A 23629-nucleotide genomic window follows, 5' to 3' on the forward strand; every position below is an offset into this window, starting at 1 on the left:
CGTGAGTATTCACCTCTACATATGATAATCGACCTCAAAATATAATAATCTATGTCATCAAATAGCGGCTTCTTATTTTTGAAACGATTATTGCCATTGCATGAAGTCTGATTGATCATTTTTATATGTCCGACTCACCATATAATAATCAAGGTCATCATATAATGTCTGATTTGTCGTTTGAGCAAATGAAAGGACTAAATTAAATATTTACCAGCAGTTCAAGGGCAATACTAAACTTGTTAAAAATGCAAAAATTATTTGTGTCATTTTTTCCTCGTGAACCATGCAATATTGGAACAACTAGCAATTTAGCTCTCGAAGACGAATGTCCGATAGTTTGTCTTGTTCCATGTGAAGCAGTCCTCGTGGAATCGATGATCGCATTGGATAACCAATTAAATTTTAGGGAGATTCACGTACTCCTTCAATGCCCTCCCTCGTCATATTATTTCTCCCACCGCGTACAAGGGATTGCCTTAACTGGGAAATCGAGTTTTGATCAATTTGATAACGAGAGCACAATTTGATAACTGACGCATAATAAAGGTGGCCATTGTGCTTGCAACTCTTGGTAACCCGGCCCATCTGAAATCACATGCGTTTCGCCATGATGGACGAGCCCCGGCAACAAGTTCAGGTCCGGCATATAGCCCGATTCCGCCAGAATCAGCCTGCCCATCTATCAAATGAGTCCACCTCCACTCCTCTCTTCCTTATTTTCTCTCCCGCCCGGCAGAGCTTCTTAGCTATGGAGACCGGCAAAGGACTGTGGCACGTCGTGCTTCCCTTTCAGCTTCAGTTCGATAAATCTGGGCATGCATTGCACCACTTCTATTTCAGAAATCAACTTTTGGAGCAGAAGTTGATTTTTCTACTTCTGCTCTAGAAGTTGATTTCTGATAAGGGAAATTCATTTGATAACTGTTGAAAATTTCTACTTCTGAAATATTATTAATACAAAATCTTCTACGAAAAATTAGTGTCAGCGCCGAAAAATTTCTACTTCGTTTTAAATTTTTTTAATATCTTCCGAAATAAATTTTATTATTAAAATTTAGTTATTTAATTTTTAAAGATAAAAAAAATTATTTATTTTTTACTTTGGCGGTGGCATTGGTCACGGTAGCCGGTGGTTTGCAACCGGCGGCGGTTGGCGATTGGTGGCCGAGGGGCGGGGCGGGGCGAGGTAGGGGAGGGGGGTGGCCGTGGTCGCGACGACGATGCGGCAGTGGGGGGGCGCGCGGCGGAGGTCGACCGCTTGATGGTGGGCGACAGAGGCCAACGGCTAGTGGCAATGGTCGGCGGTGGGCAGCTGTTGGTGGTTGCCGGCGAAGGTCGGCGGCGGGCGGCGATAGCGGAGGCATGGTTGAGAGAGAGAAGCATTGAAAATGAAAATAGGATGAAGTGATAGAAACATTGATGTTGAGAGATTTTTTCTTTTGAAAGAGAAGTAACTTTTTTTAACTTCTGGAATTGGTTCAAAAACAACTTCAAAAATAGAAATTTGCTTCAGAAGTAGAAATGTAGTGTTGCGTAACCAAATGGATTTCTGCTTCAAAAGTTGCATTATCGAACGGATTTCTACTCCCGAAGCACCTTTGGAGTAGAAATTCATTTTCAGAAATGTTACCATGGGCATACTAAATAACTTGAAAAACACTTGTACCCAAATGCGGTACGAATATTACAATTAGATAAAATCTGCACAACTATTGTACGCTAGATATAGAGCAAAAGACCACACCTCACTATTACAACGCGTACAAAACACACGGAGCAAACTAACTCATACAATTTGTATTTCAAGGACAGTCTTAATTATGCCACCAACTTTTTAATCTAAAAAAAGCCTCATTTTAGATGTAGAGACTAAAAAAAAAACTCAAGCTTTATGTAAAGTCCCAAATCTTCTTCAAATATTTTTTGTCTTAAAAAATCACTAGATAGTCTGTCAAATTTAACCTTGTTAACCCTTTGTCCAAAAACCATCATAGATGTTTAACGTGGCATTTCGATGTCAGTAAAAATTCAACATCAGCAAAGTGATATGGAAATTTATCTTCAAAATGAAATCTTTTTTGTGATCATAAAATTAGGAAAACTAGGGACGAGTAACAATTATTTTTGGATGGAGGGCTAACGAGGGTAGATTCATGACCAGACCTAAAATTGAGTGTGCGAATGATAACCATTTTATTTTTCTATTTTTATTCTAAACCTGTTTATTGAATAGATTTGGAACAAAGATCGGTTTGGTAACTCAATTTCTTTTTTCTATTTCTTCTGGAACAAAAATTTATTCCTCTTTGGAACAGAAAGAAGAAGCTAAAATTCCTAGCTTTTCTGTTTCTGAAAAAGGATTGAAAAATAATTCTTCTTCTTCTTCTTCTTCTTCTTCTTCTCTCTCTCTCTCTCTCTCTCTCTCTCTCTCTCTCTCTCTCTCTCTCTCTCTCTCTCTCTCTCTCTCTCTCTCTCTCTCTTCCTTGTCTTCGATCCGCTGTACATTGTCCATCGGTCACCAGTCCGCCTTTGCTTGTTCCTCCGGTCGCCGATCCACATCCCGTCTTCCAATGGTCGCTAGTCTCATTTAACGGGTCGTGGGCCGCCGGTCACCTATCCGCCCTTCGTCAGAAGCTAGTCACCCATTCGCCGTCCACCGGTAGCCGATCGTCGCTGGCAAACCTAGAAATTTTATGATGCTATCAAATGAATTTCTATTCGGGAATAGAAAATTTGTATTATTATCAAACACGTTTATCCGCTTAGAAACTAGTCCAAAAAACAGAAATAAAAAAATCTATTTCTGACCAAAAATTGATTTCGGAATCAAAATGGTTATCATTCGTGCCCTAAGGGTTTTTATAAAAAGAATTTTGGAAAAATTTGTGATTGGACCCACATTTATATGCTTTTCAAGACAAAAAAAAAATTGAGGCAGAATTAATAGTAGATCTAAAGTTGAAATTTATTCATTTTGGCTAAAATCACCAAATCTTCTCATTTAAAAAGGTATTATCAATCTATAGGCCTAATTTTGTGAGCGTCGGCATCATATAAGCTATGGCTAAGCATAATGGACCAATCAGTTTGGGAATCACTTAGAATAGACCGAACCAGCTAGTGTGGTTTGGTTTTTGGGGGCTTCGGTCCGATTCTCGATTTCGGGAGTACTAGACCGCCCATACCGGACCAAATAACATATATATTTTGAAATTTCCTAAACTTGAACCTAATATTTTTGCTTTTTGTTTCCTTAGTGGTGTTTTAGCAATAATGCGACACAATTAATGAGAGGTGGTCCAATAAATATATCGCTAGCGAGATAAATTTAACGACACATCACCAAAAAAAATACGACCGGTCTAATGATTGGACCATCAAGGAATTGCATCGCACCGGTTGGTCCCAAGATCATCCGATCCGACTCTCGCTCTCTAAAATTGAAAACTAGTCCTCCCAATTCGGTTCTTGGTTTAAGGGTGGGACTGAACCGACCGATCACCCCTAATATAAAAGCTTGTACACTTTCTTTCTGACGCTTACTCCAAAGTTTTCTTATAAGGTGGGCCTTTCCTCTCAGAGGACCCCAATAGCTTTGGTAGAGATCGTACGAATTATTCGATGGACAGTCCAACTTCAGAAGACAACAACTGTAAGGTCATCAAAATCGTCGTTTTGTTACTATCATTATTATGATTAACTGGGTTCCAGCCAGATAAATGGCTGGTGAACATTGGCTTTATGTGTCTTTTATTATCAGGAGTTGTTGAAATTTTCGCCCTTATTTTAGGGGAAGAAATTTTTAAGGGTGTTTTCGATGGAAGATGTGACGGGGATAGATTTATACGCACGTAAATCATACGTCATCAATGACGTATTCTCTTAATTAGAAGTTGGTTCGACCACAAAGTGCGTGCGGGTATATATATATACCGGGTTCCAACTAGACGAATGGCTCTTGTTTTAGGGGAAGAATTTTTTAAGGGTGTTTTCGGTGGAAGATGTGACCGAGATGATGCGTCATCAGTGACGTCTTCTCTTCATGAGAAGAAAAGGCCTTGACTGCCATATACTCTTGGCCATTTTTGTATGAATTGAGAAGTGTTGATTTTCGAAAAAAGATCAGATTGAAGATTGAAAATAATAAACTTTCCATATTTGAATATTAAGCGTGCTACAGCTATTTACAGAAAGTGGCATAAGTTTATTTCATCAAGGGTTAGGAATTCTCTAGAAAGACATTAAAAGATTTCCACCGATTAAAAAGGTTTCTTCAGAGTAGTTGGTCGAATAATCCTTAAGCTGTGATACACATGCAAATCAATAGCAGCTGTTTCAACTAGCCCTCAAAAAACAGACTTCCTTCAGCTTTTTCTTCAGAGTAGTGGTCGATTTGCCAACTTGTTTAATATAAGATTATTACTTAGTTTTGTATGTATATACGCTTCGCATCAAGGCATCTTCAAGCGGCATCTTCTTTCCTCCCGTAGAAACACATCGTACGTTCCGCAATTGAAATGAGTAGCTATTACTTAGCTCCATATCCACAAGGTATCCTGCAGACAACTATTAATTAGAACTCAGCTTTGTTCAAGCACGGACCAGAGACTGTGCAATTCCACTCCCTCATCATCTTCCCAAAAATAGATATCCAACCCAACCACAACAACAGCAACGTCTTATCAAAAGAGAGAGAGGGAAAGGGGAAGAGAAAGAGACAGAATGGAAGGAGATAATAGGAATGAGGCATACAGAGAGTGCTTGATCAGAAGGATGCTCTCCCCATTGTTTAGATTTGTTTGTGGGAGTCTCTATGGATCAAAACGAATGAGAGTGCACCTCATCTTCGGATATCTCCAGACTTGCCATCACATCCTTATTACTCATCACTTAATTAATCATTACTTAAGCAAGATGTGGTTTATCCACTTTTCAATTGAAGAATTTAACCATCCACTCTCTTACTAACCATCACAAGAAGAATGAATAAATCATTTTAGGATATGTTTTTTACATTAACATTGCGTGCTAAAATTACTCTATTTTACTATGTGTCAGTGTGTCGAACATTATCTAAGATGATCATAATATATATATATATATATATATATATATATATATATATGAGAATCAGTCCACCCAGATCAGTTTGCTTATTTAATTCACTAGCAAAAAAGGGCACACAAATATGTGCTTGATTTGGATTATCTAAGGAAATGAACTCTATTTGTTGAAGTGTGAAAAACATTTAACCAATTTAAGCAAAAGTGGAAGGTTTGTTCATGTTGGGACCATTCACGCTGCTTGGACTCTTCTAGATTATCATTTTGTCCAAACACAGTAATAAAAAGTTGTCGTGGAGTTACAGTCTATCTGGAAAAGAAATAAACAAAAGGAAAGACCCCAAAAAAAAAATGTTGAGCATTTATGTGTTAAAGTGGTATCCATTCTCCACCATAAAAGACGTGCATTAAGGGCAATAGGCATACCTACCCTTGTACTAGCCGGCCGCATCTGAACGTTCAACACAGGCTGCTCTTTGGTTAGTCCAAGAAATAATTAACTATATCCATGGTCGATGTATCATCATGTTTCTTGTCCGGATACATTACAAGTCGCTGTCCATTTCCTATTATATATTGAGAGAATCACCCCTATTATAGGATTTGGCCTTTTAGATTGATTGCACAAATTTTGAATTGATTGAATCATTTATTCAATCAATCCATAGGACTAGATCTCTAGTCCGCATAATAGGAACAGAGTTATTTCTCACCTGTTATATATTTACAAAATCATCCCATTATGTCTGCCTAATAAAGGCAAATGTGTGTACAAAATTACATGTCACCAACAGTTGCTTCGACCCGAGACTATACTAAATTAATAGAGTGACTAAAAGTCCTAAAAGTACGAATTGGCCGGCGGGGCCCTCAACTACTTCTGTTGAGGAGTTGGGATATCAAGCCCATTATGGCTTTCCACTCCGCTGGCAATAATAGAAATTTTATGCTGCTATCGGATGAATTTGTATTTGGGGAACAAAAATTTTGTATTATTATCAAACGCGTTTATCCGCTTAGAAACTCATCCAAAAATTGTAAATGGAAAAATCTATTTTTCGGCCGAAATTGATTCTATAATCAAAATAGTTATCATTGATGCTCGGTTTTGCAGAAAAGAATTTTGGAAAAATTTGTGAATGGACCTATATTTATGTGTTTTTCGAGACAAAAAAAATTGAGGCCGAATTAATAGTAGATCTAAAGTTGAAATTTATTTAGAAAATTAGGCCTTTTATACGGATGGGTACCTTGTTTGGCTAAAATCACCGCACCTTCTCATTAAAAAAGTTATTATCAATCTATAGGTCTAACTTTGTGAGCATAGGCATCACATAAGCCATGGCTAAGCATAATGGATCAATCGGTTTGGGAACCGCTCAGACCGGACCAAGCTGGCCAATATGATTCGGTTCTTGAGGACTCCGATCCAATTCCTGGTTCCAAGTGAATGGACCACCCATACCGGACCGAATAATTTTTATATTTTCAAATTTCCTAAATGTAAACCTAAACTTGAATACAATATTTTTGTTTTTTGTTTTCTTAGTGACGTTTTAGCAACAATGTTATACAATTAATGAGAGGCGGTTCGATGAATAAATCGTTAGTGAGATAAATTTAATGACACATCACAAAAAAAAGTCACTGGTCTAATGATTGGACAGCCGAGGAATTGTATCGGACCGGTTGGTCCCAAGATCATCTGGTCCAGCTCCCAATCTTTAAAACTGAAAATTAGTCCTCCCGATCCGATTCTCAATCTCGGCGTGGGACCGAACCGAACAATCGCCCCTTATATAAGCATGTACAGTTTCTTTCTAATGTTTACTCCAAAGTTTTCTTATAAGGTGGGCCCTTCCTCTCGTAGGCCCCAACAGCTTTGGTAGAGACCGTACGAATTATTCGATGGACGGTCCAACTTGAGAAGACAACAATTGCAATAGAGGATGCCAAATGGACCCGTGGGCCCGGAACCGGCCCGTTGACCGGGCCCACGGTTCCAACCCGAACCGGAACCGGCCCTCAAGGGCCGGTTCCGGTTTGTAAATTGTTGGAACCGGCCCGGAACCGCCGGTTCGGGCCGGTTCCAACCCGGTTTTTTTTTTTTTTTTTTTAAAAGGTAGTAGGTTTGATAAAAAGAGCAATTGGGCTTTGGAACCGGCGGTTCCGAACCGGAACCGGAACCGGCCCGGAACCGGCGGTTCCGTCGAACCGGCCAACGCTAAACTGCAAGGTTGTCGAAATCGTCTTTTTTTCACTATTGTTATTGTTGACTGCGTTCCGGCTAGATAGATGGCGACTTTTATCATCGGGAGTTGGTTCGACCCCAAAGAAATATATACATACCGGGTTCCAGCTAGACGAATGGCTCTTGTTTTAGGGGAAGAATTTTTTAAGGGTGTTTTCGGTGGAAGATGTGACGGGGATGGATTTATATGCACGTAAATCATACGTAATCAATGACGTCTTCTCTTAATTAGAAGAAGTCGAATTGACTCACGCTGCCATCTATTCTTGGTTTTTTTTTTTTCAGGTATTGATTTTTTTGGTCTGGCCCTACACTATTTACAAGCTACCGTGTGTGCTTTGGCATTAATTTATAAGTGTTGATTTTCGTAAAAAATCAGATTGAAGATTGAAAATAATGAACTTTCCTTATTTGAATATTAAGAGTGCTACAGCTATTTATTAACAAAATCCAATCTGACTGATATGTTTTTGTCATTTTCTTTTGGGTCGTATATGTTCTTGTCATTGACTCATGCACATTAGCATCGAGAGCAAGTGAATATTGCTTGTTATTTTTTTTTTTTTGGATAATTGTATTGAAAGTTCTAAAACTTGTTATGAAAGTGCAATTGAGTCCTAAAAATTTTTAAAAAGTGTAATTAAGTTCTAAAATTTGTCGCAAAAGTACAATTGAGTCTTAAAATTTTTAAAGAGTACAATTAAATCATAAAACTTATCAAATTGATCCAATCAAGTCCTTCTATTGATTGCATTTTTACAAAATAACTAGACGCTGAAAATTGTGGATAAGATACTCATGTTAACAATTTTTGTAAAGTCTCTTTTTATATTATCGTGTTAAAGGAACCTTCGTTTACGTTGATCCCTATCAAATGAGCTGTAAGACAGGTACCCTGTTTTACATTATTCTAAAGTCAATTTGCCAACTTATTTAATAGAAGATTATTACTTCGTTTTGTCTGGATGTACGCTTCGCATCAAGGCATCTTCAAGCGGCATCTTCTTTCCTCCCATAGAAACACATTGTGTGTTCCACAATTGAAATTTTAACTCCTTATCCACAAAGTGTCCTCTATTAACTAAAACTCAGCTTTGTATAATTCCTCTTCCTCATTATCTTCCCAAAAATAGATATCCAACCCAAATGCAACAACAGCAACATCATATCAAGAGGGAGTGGGGGAGAAAGAGAATGGAAGGAGATTAATAGGAATGACGCATATAGAGAGTGCTTGAGTAACCATGCAGCCAGCTTGGGGAGCTATGCGACTGACGGGTGCGGTGAGTTCACCTCGGACGACACCTCCTCGGGCAGCTTCCAACACAAGGCATGTGGCTGCCACCGCAATTTCCATCGGAAGGTGATTTACGTGACTGCCCATGCCGGCAGCGGGGGCTGATGGTGTGTCGATCGAGTGGGCAAGAGAATGCCGAGTCGGTCGGATAGACTTTCTTGGTAAAACATGAAATATGTTTAAGACTCAATTAACACAATTGAAACGTTAGGACCGAATTGGATGGAGTTGATTCAATGTCTGAAGAGCTTTGTTTTATTGAGTAACTAAATATCAACATTATAAATATTTGAACTAACACACATTACAAATTATAGGTGCTTAAGGAATATTTCAGTCATTAAACTAAACCAAGGAATAGCATTTGCCGGGAAATTTTGAAATTTTTTTATTTATTAATTTGACTTTGGGTTGTGAAATCAATAAATTTGATTAAATGAAATCAATGAGTTGACATCTTAAAAAAAGGGGATAAGTACGTTAGAAGTTTTAAAATTTGTAACGAAAGTGCAATTGAGTCCTAAAACCTTCAAAAAATGCAATTAAGTCCTAAAACTTGTTACAAAAGTGCAATTCAGTCCTAAAACTTTCAAAAGTGCAATCAAGTCTTAAAAATTGTCAAATTGACCCAATCAAGTTCTTCTATTAATTGCACTCTTTGAATATATTTAGGACTTGATTGCATTTTCGTGACAAGTTTTAAGACTTGATTGTACTTTTTGAAAGTTTTAGGACTCAATTATAATTTCTTAAAAAATTTTAGGATCTTGGTGCACTTATTCCTAAAAAAAATTAATTGGTAACCGGACAATCCGAAATAAGAAATTGACAAAAACTTGGTAGAGAAGAGCGTTGGCCTCGAGTTAAGCGGGGATTGGTGGGTCCCAGCCACCGGGGGAGAGGGCAGAAAGTAAATTGTTATATGCTATTAGTCACGGCCGGTTCGGTGGAACCGCCGGTTCCGGTTTAGGAACCGGCGGTTCCGGTTCCACGAAAAGGTGGAACCGGAACAGGCCGTGTAAAATGGCGGTTCCGGGCCGGTTCCGGTTCCGCTTCGGAACCGGCGGTTCCGGTTCGGAACCGCTGATTCATTCCGATTCCTTTTTAATAATAATTTTTAAATTAATAAATAATAAAATAAATATAATAAATTATAAATTATAAAATACAATTAAATTGTACATTATAATAAAATATGGGAAAAAAAAAAGAGGAATGGGCTTGAACTTAATGAATTATCATTAAGCGCCTACATATCTTCTTGGGGATAGAAGAATCAAAGCCCATGTAGTTCTTTTACCTTTGAGAACCCCAACTTACCTCATCGTCAATCGTCGCTACCCGTTGTGGTACCCGTGGCGGTGGTATCTCCAACATCATCGCTAAAAAATTCGTGTTCACGATCTAACTCTTGGTGTCGATATTTCGCCCTCGTCCAATCGCCTACACAAGCTTGAGCTTCCACAGAGTCCGGGCTTAATCTTGAACGGCGAGAGTCCAAAATTAATCCTCCAGAACTAAATGCTTGTTCAACTGCAACCGTTGAAGAAGGGGTTGCTAATATTTGACGAGCGATGAGGGCGAGAACTGGATACTCGATTTGGTGACTTTTCCACCACTTCGGGATTTCGAAATCTGTACTATGTTCTGCATCACGAAACTCAAATTGAGTGGTCAAATATTTTTCTAATTCAAAAATATTACCTGTTGTCCCTTTTTGTTTTTTTTGCCTACTCTTAAGCATATTATACCATCTACTAAGTGAACTACCACCTTCGCTACGTGAGGCAGTAGATTGTAAAGATCCGGAATCACTTAAACCATATACGCTACAAAATTCTCCATATAATGCTACTATAGATTCTTTAACATGTCCTAATATATTTGAAATATCTATTGAATCATCCAAATGTAAACAATCATGATAATACACATTCAAATAATCTTGTAAACCGTATAATTTAATACATGGATCAAAAACAATACCAACTAAATAGACAAGAGGAATTTGCAAATAATAATGCAACCATTTTTCTCGCATTACTAAAATAGTTTGACCTAATTCGGTATCATTTTCATATTCACTAAAAACACTACTAATATTAACACACTCTATTAAAAATAAATGCGTTGTAGGATAATAAATACCAGATAAAGTCTTAGTAGCATCATTAAAAATTTTCAAAATATCTAAAATTTTCTTGCAAACGTCCCAATGTTGAGGAAGTAAAGTAATTTCGGGAATATTTTGTGAAATAAACATACATAATAAATCTTTATATTCAAAAGTTTGCCGAAGCAACTCGTGCGTAGAATTCCAACAAGTCGGAATATTTTTTGGAAATCTTCTTGCCCTTCTCCCATTTTGTTTACAAAATTTTCCCCATGATTTCATACATTGGGGACGACTCCATAAAAATTTAATTGCACTTTTTATTGGGGCGAGAGAAGTGTCAAGAGTTCGTAAACCATTTTGTACACATAAATTTAAAACATGATAAGCACATCTAATGTGAAAAAATTGTCCGCCAAAAGTGGGTTTACAAATATTTTCTAATTCGGGAATAGAAGCGGTATTTGCGGCGGCATTATCAAAACCAATTGAAAATACTTTATTTATTAAATTATATTCTTCTAAAACTTGCCTAATTATTCTATAAATATTATGAGCCAAATGGCTTTCATCAAAAACTCGGAATCCAATAAGTCTTTTTTGAATCATCCAATTGTCATCTATCCAATGACACGTGACACCCATATAAGAATGAATTTGCCAAGGATCACTCCAAATATCGCTACCTATATGCACACGTCCATTGAATTCCGCAAAAAATTTTGCTAAAGATTTTTTTCCTTTTTTATAAAGATGAAAAACTTCGCGTTTAAGAGTATTTTTGGGAATAGTTGGCGCTTGCGGAACCAACGCAGTATTTATCAAATATTTCATATTAAAATTTTCACCAGTATTAAACGGAGCATGATCAAGGGCAACATATTCACCTAATGTTTGTTTATAAAGTGCTTGAGTGAAACGAAATATAAGATGAGGATTAGAAGTGGCGTACCCGGAAATTTGTTGTTGCGTATTGTCGATCCCCGCTTGCGTTGGATGTTTTTTCATCAAATGCCGACGAAATGTTCCGTAGCCATCTCCTTTCGTAAATTTATATGTTTGCGAACAATATTTACATTTTACATTATACTTACCTTCGACTTCATCACGTACCTTGTCGAAGTGTAGCCACAAGTCCGATGTATTATCTCGGCCCTTCCGTTCCGGCTCATTTGCCGTTGACGTTTCTTCGACACCGGTGGGAGGATGAAGACTTTCTTGTGTTGTGATGTGCTCGACGTTCGGAATCGGGACATAGTTGATATTATCGTCGTCGTCTTCCCAACTTGCATACTCACGAGAATCATATTCAAGAATGGGATACTCGGAATCTCCCATTGCCATCTTGCCCTTGTCGGCATTTCTGCTTCCACTTGCCATTTTTGAGAGAATTGATCGGAAATCCGATTGAGAGAATTGAGTCGGGATTGAGAGAATTGGGAGAATTTGAGCGATTTGAGAGGATTTCGGAGAGAATTGGAGAGATTGTTCAGAGAATTTGTGACAAAAATGAAAGGGGAAGCATATGTATTTATAGGCAAGAATCATTTTTAATTCTTTTTTTTTATTATCTAAAGCAACGGCCAAATTGGCCGTTGCACGTTGGCAACGGCCCAAAGGAGAGAAGAGGGGGGGGGGGGGCCGGGGGCGAGAGCCCAACGGCTCTCGCCCCGGCCCACTTATTTTATTTTATTTTATTTTATTTGGTTTTGTTTGTGGACGGTTCCGAACCGGCCCGGAACCGCCGGTTCCCACGTTTCCGGAGCCGTGGGCCCGGTCAACGGGCCGGTTCCGGGCCCACGGGCCCAAATGGCCCCCTCTATATGCTATCTGGTTACGGCTGCGTTTGGGAGTGGCTTTCCCAAGGGGCTTTGGACACCCAAAGCCCCTTGGGGTAAAGCCTAGGTGTTTGGGAAATATTTTTGGAACTTACCTTGGTGAAAAGTTGCTTCCAAAAGGCTGAAAGCCCAAGGCAACCTTGAGGTTGCCTTGGGCTTTCTAGCATTCTCGGCATGCTGCCGAGAATGCACTGTACCCCTTTTTATATTTACTCAAATGTCCTCAATATTTATTGTAATTCCAAAATTAGCCCTTATATAGGAGAAAAACTCACGAAGCATCGTTCTTTCCTTCATGTGATTCCCAGAGGACTATCGCAATAAGACAACCAAAAACCCTAGATCTGGATACTCGATTCTTTCCTTTTGTGTGATTACCTTCGACGATGATGGCTCTGTGAAGGTCGGTCTCCATCCGTTCCTTCTCTCGATCCATTGCGTTGGCCCTCGCGATCATCATTTCGACTCAACTACACGGTGAGTTCATCTTCTCTCATGTCGCCACTGTTTCCCTTTAGCATTCGAAGTAGATTCCTTTAATTTCCTGGCACAATCAGCGAAATACTTCACTTTTAGGCCTTTATTAGTGTCATTTTTGCCTGGATTTTCTCTGCAATCCCGAAGCTCACTCTCGAGCTTGAACTCCTTCGACGAGTTCATCCGGAACATGATGCAGGAAATCATCGACGAGTCGGCCAACATCGAGATTCGGCCCGAGTCGCAACACAACCTCGGGCACCAGCCCGATTTCACCAAGGTCGATTTTTTTTTTTTTTTGTGTCGGAGAAGCTTTTGTTCCGTCGAAATGAGCATGAGCTTTTTTTCGCATTTTCGTTTGGCCGTTCGACCCATTTCGATTCAACTTTGGGAGGGTTTAGGTCAGTAACGGCTCTTTAAGGATGGAAGTGTTAGGGGTTGTGGTTTTGGAGATGGTCTAACTTTAGGCGATTGCCACTCTTTAGTGAATACAGTCATAACTATTCATATTGCATAGGTCGCTCCGATTGCAGCTTCGGTCTTGCTGATAGAAATGCTTCAAAAACCTTATCTATGTGAGATTTGTCAAGCACGTTGTTGAACTTGAATGTACTTAGTTTCATAATTTTAGTTCATTGGGTTATCTGTGAAGTAGGAATATTGATAATGGTCTTCAATTGACGACAATTTGTTGTTAAGCTTATTTTAAGAGGATATGCATTCTAGAAGGTGCTTCAATGGCAATAGGATTCTGTCTTTTTCTATTTGTGGAAGGACTAGTTTCATTCTATTCTTGAAAGTCTTGTTGTACATGGTAGCATTCGAGAAGTGAGAAATTTAGATGAATGAAAGGGAAAAGTAATTGAGTGCCTTTTTCCTTTGGGATATTTTAAAGTTTATTTAGACCAAATTTATGCTAGATTAATTTCGGGCATATTGTCCCTCTTAAGTCCAAGGTCGACTCATGCTGCTTTTAGTTGTTATGCATGTTGGTGGTCATCAGAATAGTACTTCATAGACCTATATGCAGTTGGTATATCTTGGATATTGCAATGTTTAACGCACATTTCAATCGATGCATTTCGGTGCTCATTTTTGTGTTTATTTTTTAAAGCACACTACTAGAAATGTAATTTGTTTGCATCTTTAAAATGTTTGTCTTCATTTTATTGGAAGATGGCGGCAAGTTCATCGAAGGAAAAGGCATATTGGGGCCCAGAAGATATAGAAACGTTTTGTAAATTGTGCATTGAACAAATTGAACTAGGCAATCGTCCTGGAAATAACAAAAAGGTTGGGTGGACTGTCATAATTAACAAGTTTGAGGAAGCGAGGGGCAAAAAGTATGACAAAAATCAAATGAAGAGTAAATGGGATAATCTTAAGGAAGAATACAAAAGATGGAGGAAATTGCTTCTACATGAAACAGGATTGGGATGGGATGTAAGGAAGAAGACTATCAATGCAAATGATGAATGGTGGGAGAGAAAAATTAAGGTGTTTATCTCTTTTCTTGTTACTTTTTTCTAGATTCATCTTTTTATGATAGAACTCACAAAAATGTTCCATTATAACAGGAGGATCCTAAGTTTAAGGCTTTTCGAACGAAAGGCATACATCGGGATCTTGAAGTTTTATTGGATAGAATGTTCGGGGGCACGGTTGCAACTGGAAGTGTCACATGGAACCCTGCAGAAGGTTTAATCAATAATGATGCTATTGAGGCCCCACAAGATGATATGGGTGATGGTGCGGGATCTACAAATGATAATTTAGAGGGTAATGCGGTAAAAGATGTTCACCCAAGTCCAAGTAAGAGCCACAAAAGAGCGGCGCAAAGGCAAGCTGGAGGAAAGAAAGGAAAAAAGTTGATTGGACTCGCTAAGTTAGCATTGCAGATTGATAGACTTGTTTCAGTTGTTGAAAGTAGGAGCAGTGTATCATCTCTTGCAAGGGAGTTTGATCCTTACAAGGAAATTATGCAAACATTGAGAGCCATACCCGAGATTAAGCAAGATCGAAAGTTCTACTTTTTTGCACTCTCCCACTTTGTTGAAAAGAAAGATAATCGGCAGATCTTTATGAACTTGGATGGAGATGAAGAAAAACTCGAGTGGCTCAAATATAAGTTGGAAGAGCACAATAGTCGTCGGTAGGATGTTAGCTACTTGTTTGAGCTTTTTCGTATGCTATATTGTTGTAATGTGAGACCTATATGCAGTTGGTATGATTTGCACTCTATTCGTACTCTATTCGCACTATGTATGAACTCTATTCCTATTTATGTTCTAATGTGAGACCTATTTTCATTTGATATTCTTTTGATTGGGTGGAGTTTACGAATATACATATGATGGATGATTTTTATTTATGGATGATTTAAATTATTCATCTATCTTCCGATTGGAACTCTATATTTGTTACTTTAACCAGTTATGGATGATTCTCCTGAAGGGGGAAATCACGACGAAGATGAAGAAGAATATTGGCAAATAGTGGGAGTCGCTCGGGCCGCAGTGGCTTATCGGGCAATATACAGTTACAAAGAACCCTCTATGACATCTTCATATACAGGAAATCAATGGTTGAAAGAATTGATGGGTGAAGATGCTAATCCGATAAGGTACTATCAAATGTTCAGAATGGATAAAAATGTATTCAATAGTTTAATGCATGATTTAGTGACAAGCTACGATCTTCAAGAAAGTAGGAATATTGATGTAATAGAAATGCTTGCAATATTTCTTCTCATTTTAGGACATGGTGTGGGCAATAGATTAGTACAAGAGCGCTTTCAGCACTCCGGGAAAACCATAAGTAGGTACTTTAGCTTAGTATTAGACAAAGTATGTGCAATGGGAAAAGATTTGATCCAATCATCCGATCGGCAATTTAGGGAAGTTCCGGAGAAGATCGGGAATAATCAAAGATTTTATCCTTATTTTAAGGTATGTTCCGCTTATACAATATAAATGTAGCACTAAATATATATTTTTATTACACAATAATATTTTCATTTTCGTGTCGGGATTGTATTGGGGCTATTGATGGCACACATATTCCAGCAGTGGTACGTACACACGATCAGATTCGTTTTATTGGTCGAAAAGGAACACCGACTCAAAATGTATTGGCAGTGTGTAATTTTAACATGGAATTTATTTATGTTTGGGCTGGTTGGGAAGGACAAGCTCATGACACTCGTATCTTCTATGAAGCCATTGGGAGACATGATTTACAATTTCCTCATCCTCCTCCAGGTTCGTGAATTATTGATTTTTGTAGAGTAATACGTATACATGTGTCTATGTTGATTGAATTTACATTATATTTGTGTAGGTAAATATTATTTAGTAGATGCCGGATATCCAAATCGGACAGGTTATTTGGGGCCATGCAAAGAAGCTAGATATCATTTGCCGGAATTTCGACAAGGTTCCGGACCTACAGGTTATCGGGAGGTATTCAATCGTACTCATTTCTCGCTACGATCGGAAATTGAGCGAGCCTTTGGTGTGTTGAAAAAGAAATGGAAGATTCTAAAGCAAATGCCAAGTTACCCGTTTGAAAAGCAAGTGAAAATTGTGATAGCGGCAATGACTTTGCACAATTATATACGGAGATACGCCGTCAATGATAGACATTTTGCAAGAGCTGATTTGGATCTCGATTATGGATATTCAGTTAACCTTAACAAAGCAAATGTGGGGACTAGTGCTTCAACCGATAATTCATCTTCTGACATGGAATGTTTACGTGATCAAATAGCAATGAGTTTAGCAAATAGTTAAGGATGCTTGTAAGTGTGGATATTCAGTTGATCATAATTTATGAGTTAAATTAATATTTAAGGAAGTTTGTAATATTAAGGCGAACTTATTTCCATCCTCATGATTCATGTGATCGTATTCATTATTATGATCTTTTCATATCATGCATGCAAGTAATTATATTTTAACTTTTGTATCTTATTAATTTGTTAATATGTGCTTTTTTTTTTCATATCATGGCACGTAAGTTACTCTCAACGTGAGCATATAAAAATTGCCATTATTATTTTTTCATAATTTTAAACATTTAAAGTTAAAAAAATAAATTAGCACATAAAAGGATTTTCTAAATGTGAGTTCATCAAACAACATTTTTCCCAAAGTCACATCTCAATGCACTTTTTAATTTTAGTTTACCAAACAACATTTGCATTTCACCAAATGTCTTTAGCCCAAAGACACTTGCATTTTCTCAAAGGCTTTCCCCAAAAGCTTTTACAAATCTGCCCCCTGGATGATTAAAGCGGGTGAAGCTCCGCAACTTTATCTTTCCCATTGTTTATATAGGCCTATTTCCGTAAAAGCCCTTCGACTTAAAATTTAATCTTAATTCTATCCTAAACTCTCCTTTTTTTTTTCTTGAAAAAATCCTTAACTTTTGATTTAATCCCAAACCTGCCTCCACTTTTTTTGTCAAGGAAATCCCAAATCCAGTCTCAAATCTACTTTGAGCATTTTTTTTTATCTCAAAAGACAACTCATTAGCTAATCTCAAATCCACCCATGTTACCTCTCCGTCCAAAAATAGTCATTATTGTTTGACGTGGTATTTGTATGTCAATAAAAAAAATCCACATTGGCAAAGTGAGGTGGAAAATTATCTCAAACAATCGGGTTTTCGATCCGGAAATTAGGAAAACTAGAGACGACTACAATGATTTTTGGACAGGGGGTTAGCAGGAACAGATTTTGGACTATACTTAAAGTTGGGGTTTTCTTTTAAGACAAAAATAATTAGGGGCAAATTTAGGATTGAACTTACAACTAGGGTTTTTTCTAAGAAAAAGATTCCGAAAAAGATTGAAACAAGACCTAAAGCCTTTTTAAATATACATAGGTTTTGTGTTTGGTTAAAGTCACTGGCCCTTCCGCTTAAATAAGTAATTGCTCAATTTTTTATGCACTCGAAAGTATAATTTAACACTGAATTTTTTGGGTCTAATGTAATTGTAATGATCAGTACAACCGCACCATACTATTTGGGACCAGAGCACCGCGTATTTTTCATGCATTTCTTCATATTTTAACCATATTTCCTTGAAAATTGAATTTATTCCCAGACAACAAAGCATTGACTCGTGGGAGAGGTCAAGAGGCATAATTTAATCAAATAGAAATTTACAAATATTATTTGTCTAGCTTGATCAGAAAAATACTCTCTCCATTATTTACATTTGTTTGTGGGAGTCTCTATGGATCAAAATGAATTAGGATGGATCTCATCTTCGGATATTTCCAGACTTGCAATCCCAGCCTTATAACTGATCAGTAAATTAATTAGTACCCAAGCAAGATTTGGTTTTTTTACTTTTCAATTGTGGAATTTAACTATCCACTCTCTTAGAAACCATCACAAGAATAGCGAATAAGACTGCTTAAGGAGATATTTTTTACATTGTCTAAGAAGGAAAACAGTCCACCTAGATCAGAACTCTTATTTGATTCACCAGCAAAAAAGGGCACACAAATGTGTGCTTGATTTGGATTATCTAAGGAAATGAACTTAATTTGTTGAGGTGTCAAAAACAGGAAAATTTGTCAAAAAAGTCCTAAACCTATTTCACTTTTGCCAATTCCGACCTATACCTTTTCATTTTGCCAATTCAGTCCTAAACCTTTTGAATTTGTGCCAATTCAATTCTAATTATTTATTTGCGCCAATCAGTCCTAAACCTTCTGCATTTATGTCGACCTCATCCAGCGTCGCCGTCACTTGGCGAGCTCGAGCTCGCCCGACCATGGTGTCCCCGTCGGCGGGCGAGGCCAAGCTCGCCCAACATCGATAGTGCCGGTGGCCAGCGAGGTCAAGTCTCGCCGGCCCTCATCTCGAGTCGGGTTCCGATCCGGCGATTGGCTAGAGAAAGAAGATGGACTAGCAAATAGAAAAAATATTAAAAAATATCTAAATATTACTAAAAATTACCTCATCAGAGCTGGCCGGCATCCACGTTATCGTCAACGGGTCAAAGTTGGCTGGATGAACTGAATTGACACAAATACAAAAGGTTTAGAACTAAATTGGCACAAAAAAAGGTTTAAGAATGAATTGGCACAAATGCAAAAGTTTTAGGATTAAATTGACAAAATTAAAATATTTAGGACTGAATTGGAAAAAGTGCAATAAATTCAAGACTTTTTTGACAATTTTCTTTGGCATTTAACCAATTTAAACAAAAGTTGAAGGTTTGTTCATGTAGGCACCATACGACCTTGTACTTTTCTGGATTATCATTTTGTCTAAACACAGTAATTAAGAGTTGTCATGGAGTTTAAAAGTCTATCCGGAAAAGAAATTAAACTAGAGGAAAGAAAAAAAAATAAAAAAAATAAAAAGGATATATTCACTAGAAGTCCTAAAACTTGTCAAATTGATTCAATTGAGTCATTCTATTAACATCGTCAATTTATCTAATGGAAAATGCTAACGAGGTATTTTTAAATTAATTTTCTTATCCTAGGTGGCATTTTTAATTATTTTATTGTTGAAATCTTATTTAAATCAAATTAAAAAGTGAAAAATGCTAAAAAAATTATTTGAAACAAAAAAGAAAACTGGAAAAAACAAAGAAAAGGGCGGGGCCTCACTGGTGAGGCCCCGCTGCCGCCGCCGCCCATAGCCAGAAGGGGCGGTCGGAGGTCGCCGGCCCTAGTGGCCGGCCCTCACGAGTCTCGGGCGAGGCCTCATAGGCAAAGCTTGCTAGGTACGGGCAAAGCCTCACCCCGATCCGGGTTGAAGAAAACCAAACTCCGGAAGTGCCTAAAAGCCAATCTTGCTGCCTGAAGCCTATTGCGGATGTACGTCTTCATGTGGGGGATGGACTCGATGGGGGAAGAGAGGACCGAGAAAGAGTTTGAGGCGCTAGCGAAAGCGGTGGGATTTTGCAGCATTACGGTGGCGTATTCCGCCCATAACTTCTCCCTTGTTGAGCTATGCAAGAATGGCAAATCTTGCTAATTGGATGCTGCTTCACATAGGCCAGTGCTTGCCCAGCTCAACATTCAAGTGCCCGCCATTGACGAACGATGTCTGTGATTTCTCATCTCATGGGGAACGAGATCTTGGACTAGTTCCTGTCGTTGGTCAACAAGCGCCCGGTGCTCAACACGCCGACCGACTAGAAGGAGACCCCCGCAGCCCATCTGTTCATTGCCTATCTCTCAGGGGTGAAGGAGGAGGAGGTGAATGTGGAGGTCAACGGAGATGAGTACCTAGCAAACCTTGCCAGATTTGGGTTTCTTCGACCCCGATCTCGGGGAAGGTTTCGCTCGCGCCTAGCGAGTCTCGCCGGCCCTCACTTGGGGCCGGTGAGGGCCAGCCACCCTCGCCCGTGGCCGGCGACCTCCTTCAGACCCTCCGGCGATGGGCAGCGGCGGTGGCATGGCCTCAATGGCGAGACCCGCCCTTATCATTGTTTTTTCTAGTTTTGTTTTTTGTTTCAAATAATTATTTTTAGCATTTTTCAGTTTTAATTTGATTTAAATAAGATTTTTAAAAAATAGAATAATTAAAAATGCCACTTAGAATAAGAAAATTAATTTAAAAATGTCACGTCGGTATTTTTCGTAAAATAAATTGACGATATTAACTGAAGGACTCGATTGAATCAATTTGACAAGTTTTATGACTTGATTGCACTTTTTGCAAATTTTGGGACTCAATTGTACCTTCATGACAAGTTTTAGGACTTCTAGTGAACATATCCCTAAAAAAAAAAAAATATTGAGCAATTATGTGTTTAAAGTGGTCTCCAACATAAAAGATGTAGTAAGGGCAACAGAAATACCTACCCTCATTCTAGCCGGCCACATCCGAACGTTCAACATAGGCTGCTCTTTGGTTAGTTCAAGAAATAGTTTAACTATATCATTGGTCGATGCATTAGCATATATCTTGTCAAGATGCATTGCAAGTTGCTATCCATTTCTTATTATGCATTTAGAGAATCATCCATTTATATGTAACATGTAGCCGAAAGTTATTTCATTTGCTAGTAAAATAAAGGCAAATGTGTGTGAGATGCCGCCGAAAGTTGTTTCGGTCTGTTGTCCACTATAGGCTATACAAATTTAATAGAGGTAAAGGCGCACCAAAAGTTCTACAAGTGCAATTTGGCCTGTAGGGCCATCGCCTAATTCCCTTAAGGAGTCAGGATGTCAAGTTGCTCGGGTTTTCCTCTTAGCCCTTTTTTTTTTTTTGGGTTTATTATATTCCCTACTACAAAGAAAACTATGGATCCCCTAGGTACTCTCATAGGCAATCAAGTTACGGTATAGATATTGCAGGAGGATGTCCATATCGTGTGGTTTCAGGATAAATTCAACATATCGTTTAGAGTTTCAAAGTGAGGGGTAAATTGCTGAGTGGGATCAGCAAGCTGAAATATATTGAACAAAAATATATTTTCTGATGGAAAATAGTTTAAAATAAATAAATAAAGGAAAGTTCAACGGCGCAGGCGTCGTCGTGACTCGTGACGCTTTGTTTGTATCTATCAATTAATGAATGACCACTTGTCTACGGATAATAACAGCATTTGTTTTTTATTCAAAACTTTTACTTTTTTTTTTTCTTTCCATTGCTTCTGCATCGAAACTTGCTCACATGTGCATTGAAACTTCCACCACATGAAGGCAACGACTGTCACTGCATGGTTAGCGGTCCCCGTCAATGAATTACTAATTTATATATTGGTGCGATTGTGGTTGCCAGCCGGTTCCATTATACAAATCAAACCACGAGAGAATGGGCAACAACAAGGCATTTCCTGATTACTGATAGAGGCATTCTGGTTCTGTTCTCTCCGTCAGACCTGAAAGTGAAAACTAAGCGCAGAGTGAGAATAAAGCCGAAATGCATCGACCCATTTTTGGGCATTCTTTCGCCGTGCTCGTGGCACCCATCCTTCTCTCCGTGCTCGCGTTCTATTTTCTCAATAAGAAGAAAGCTAGTGCACGTAGAAATGAAGCAGATGCCGATTCTGGCGCACCTGCTTCGATGACTACGCCGACAGAAGCTAATTCTGGTGGATCTAGTTCGTTGCCGACAGAAACTAATAACGGTGCATCTGGTCCGTCTCCAACAGAAACTAATTCTGGTGCATCTACTTCGTCTCCGACAGAAACTAATAATTCGCCTCCGACGGCAACTAATTCCGGTGGATTTAGTCCGTCCCCTGTGGAAACTAAATCTGGTGGATCTAGTTCATCTCCGGCAGAAATAAACAAAGGCGCATCTAGTTCGTCTCAGACAGAAACTAACGAAGGGACATCAAATTCGTTAAACGCGTCTCCTGGAAACTGCTATGAGGTGTTCTTGAGCTTCAGAGGCCCGGATACTCGGCATGGCTTCGCCGATCACCTCTACCATGGGCTCCTTCGTGTCGGAATTTGTGCTTTCAGAGATGACGACGAGCTCTGTCAAGGCGAGGACATCGAACCAACGCTTACGGCAGCCATCACGAACAGTAAGATCCTGATCCCCATTTTTTCTGAGAGTTATGGTACGAGCAGTTGGTGCTTGGATGAACTGGTTGAGATAATGGAGCGCAGGAATAATAGCGGGCAGGTAGTGTTGCCTTTATTCTACAAAGTAAAACCATCTGACGTGGGACGTCAGGCCGGAAGTTTTGGAAAATTATTTCATGAGCGCGAGGGGCGTTTGCGTGAGAGGTCTTCTCAAGACCTGGCGAATTTGGAGAAATGGAAGCAAGCACTCCTTCAAGTCAGCAAAGTGAAAGGATACGAAGTCCATGGGTAAAATTTTTCACCAAGACATTCTCTACTTTCTTTTAATGTGTGGGTGTGGTCGTTCTGATTCTCACCTGCTTCATTTTATATTATATATATATATATATATATATATATATATATATATAAAAGATTCTAAGATGCATGAGTTCTACAATTTTTTTCCCAGTTTTTTGCTTTAATGATATTGACCAATATAATTATAGAATTTATTGTAATGACCCATTCGCTTGAATTATAAGATTTTTTAAGTGAATATTTACTTTTATATCCAAAGATTTTGTAACATCGTGCCATCTTTCTTTCATGTTTATAGTGTGTGCTACATTGATCTTCATCACAAACTTTTCAATCTATGAAAATTATTTTACAAAGGAAATGGTTATGCATGATTTTGGAAAAAAAAAAAAGAAAAATATTGTCTATTTGTTTAAGAAATTTTCAATGCATTTCCTATCTTCAACAAGCAATTTTTATCTCATACACTGGCATATATTGAACCAATGTTCTTATCTTGGGTAAAAATTATTCTTCTACTTCCATATAAAATCAATGTTAGATCAATTGAAATCACAGAACATAGATACTCAAAAGGAAATAAAGTACAACTGGCTATAATCCCTAGGGAAATTGAAAAAAATATAAGAACGCCAATCTAAAATGATACTAAATTCAAGACACTAGTAGAAACTTGCAAGCCTGTAGAATTGCACAAACAAAGAGAAATGCCCTCGGTTGGATTCAACTAGTTTACAAAATCACCCTCTGTATGACTTTTAGTTTTCAGATT

General features: G+C 38.3%; 1 protein-coding gene across 1 annotated transcript in view; it reads left to right on the top strand.

Moving 5' to 3' along the window:
* Positions 1-23629, top strand: part of LOC115730827 (disease resistance protein L6-like) — a 106938-nt gene that overhangs the window by 33110 nt on the left and 50199 nt on the right. The gene's annotated exons all lie outside the window — the stretch shown is intronic.

This window comes from Rhodamnia argentea, chromosome 3, assembly GCF_020921035.1.
Source record: "Rhodamnia argentea isolate NSW1041297 chromosome 3, ASM2092103v1, whole genome shotgun sequence".
Lineage (NCBI taxonomy): Eukaryota > Viridiplantae > Streptophyta > Magnoliopsida > Myrtales > Myrtaceae > Rhodamnia > Rhodamnia argentea.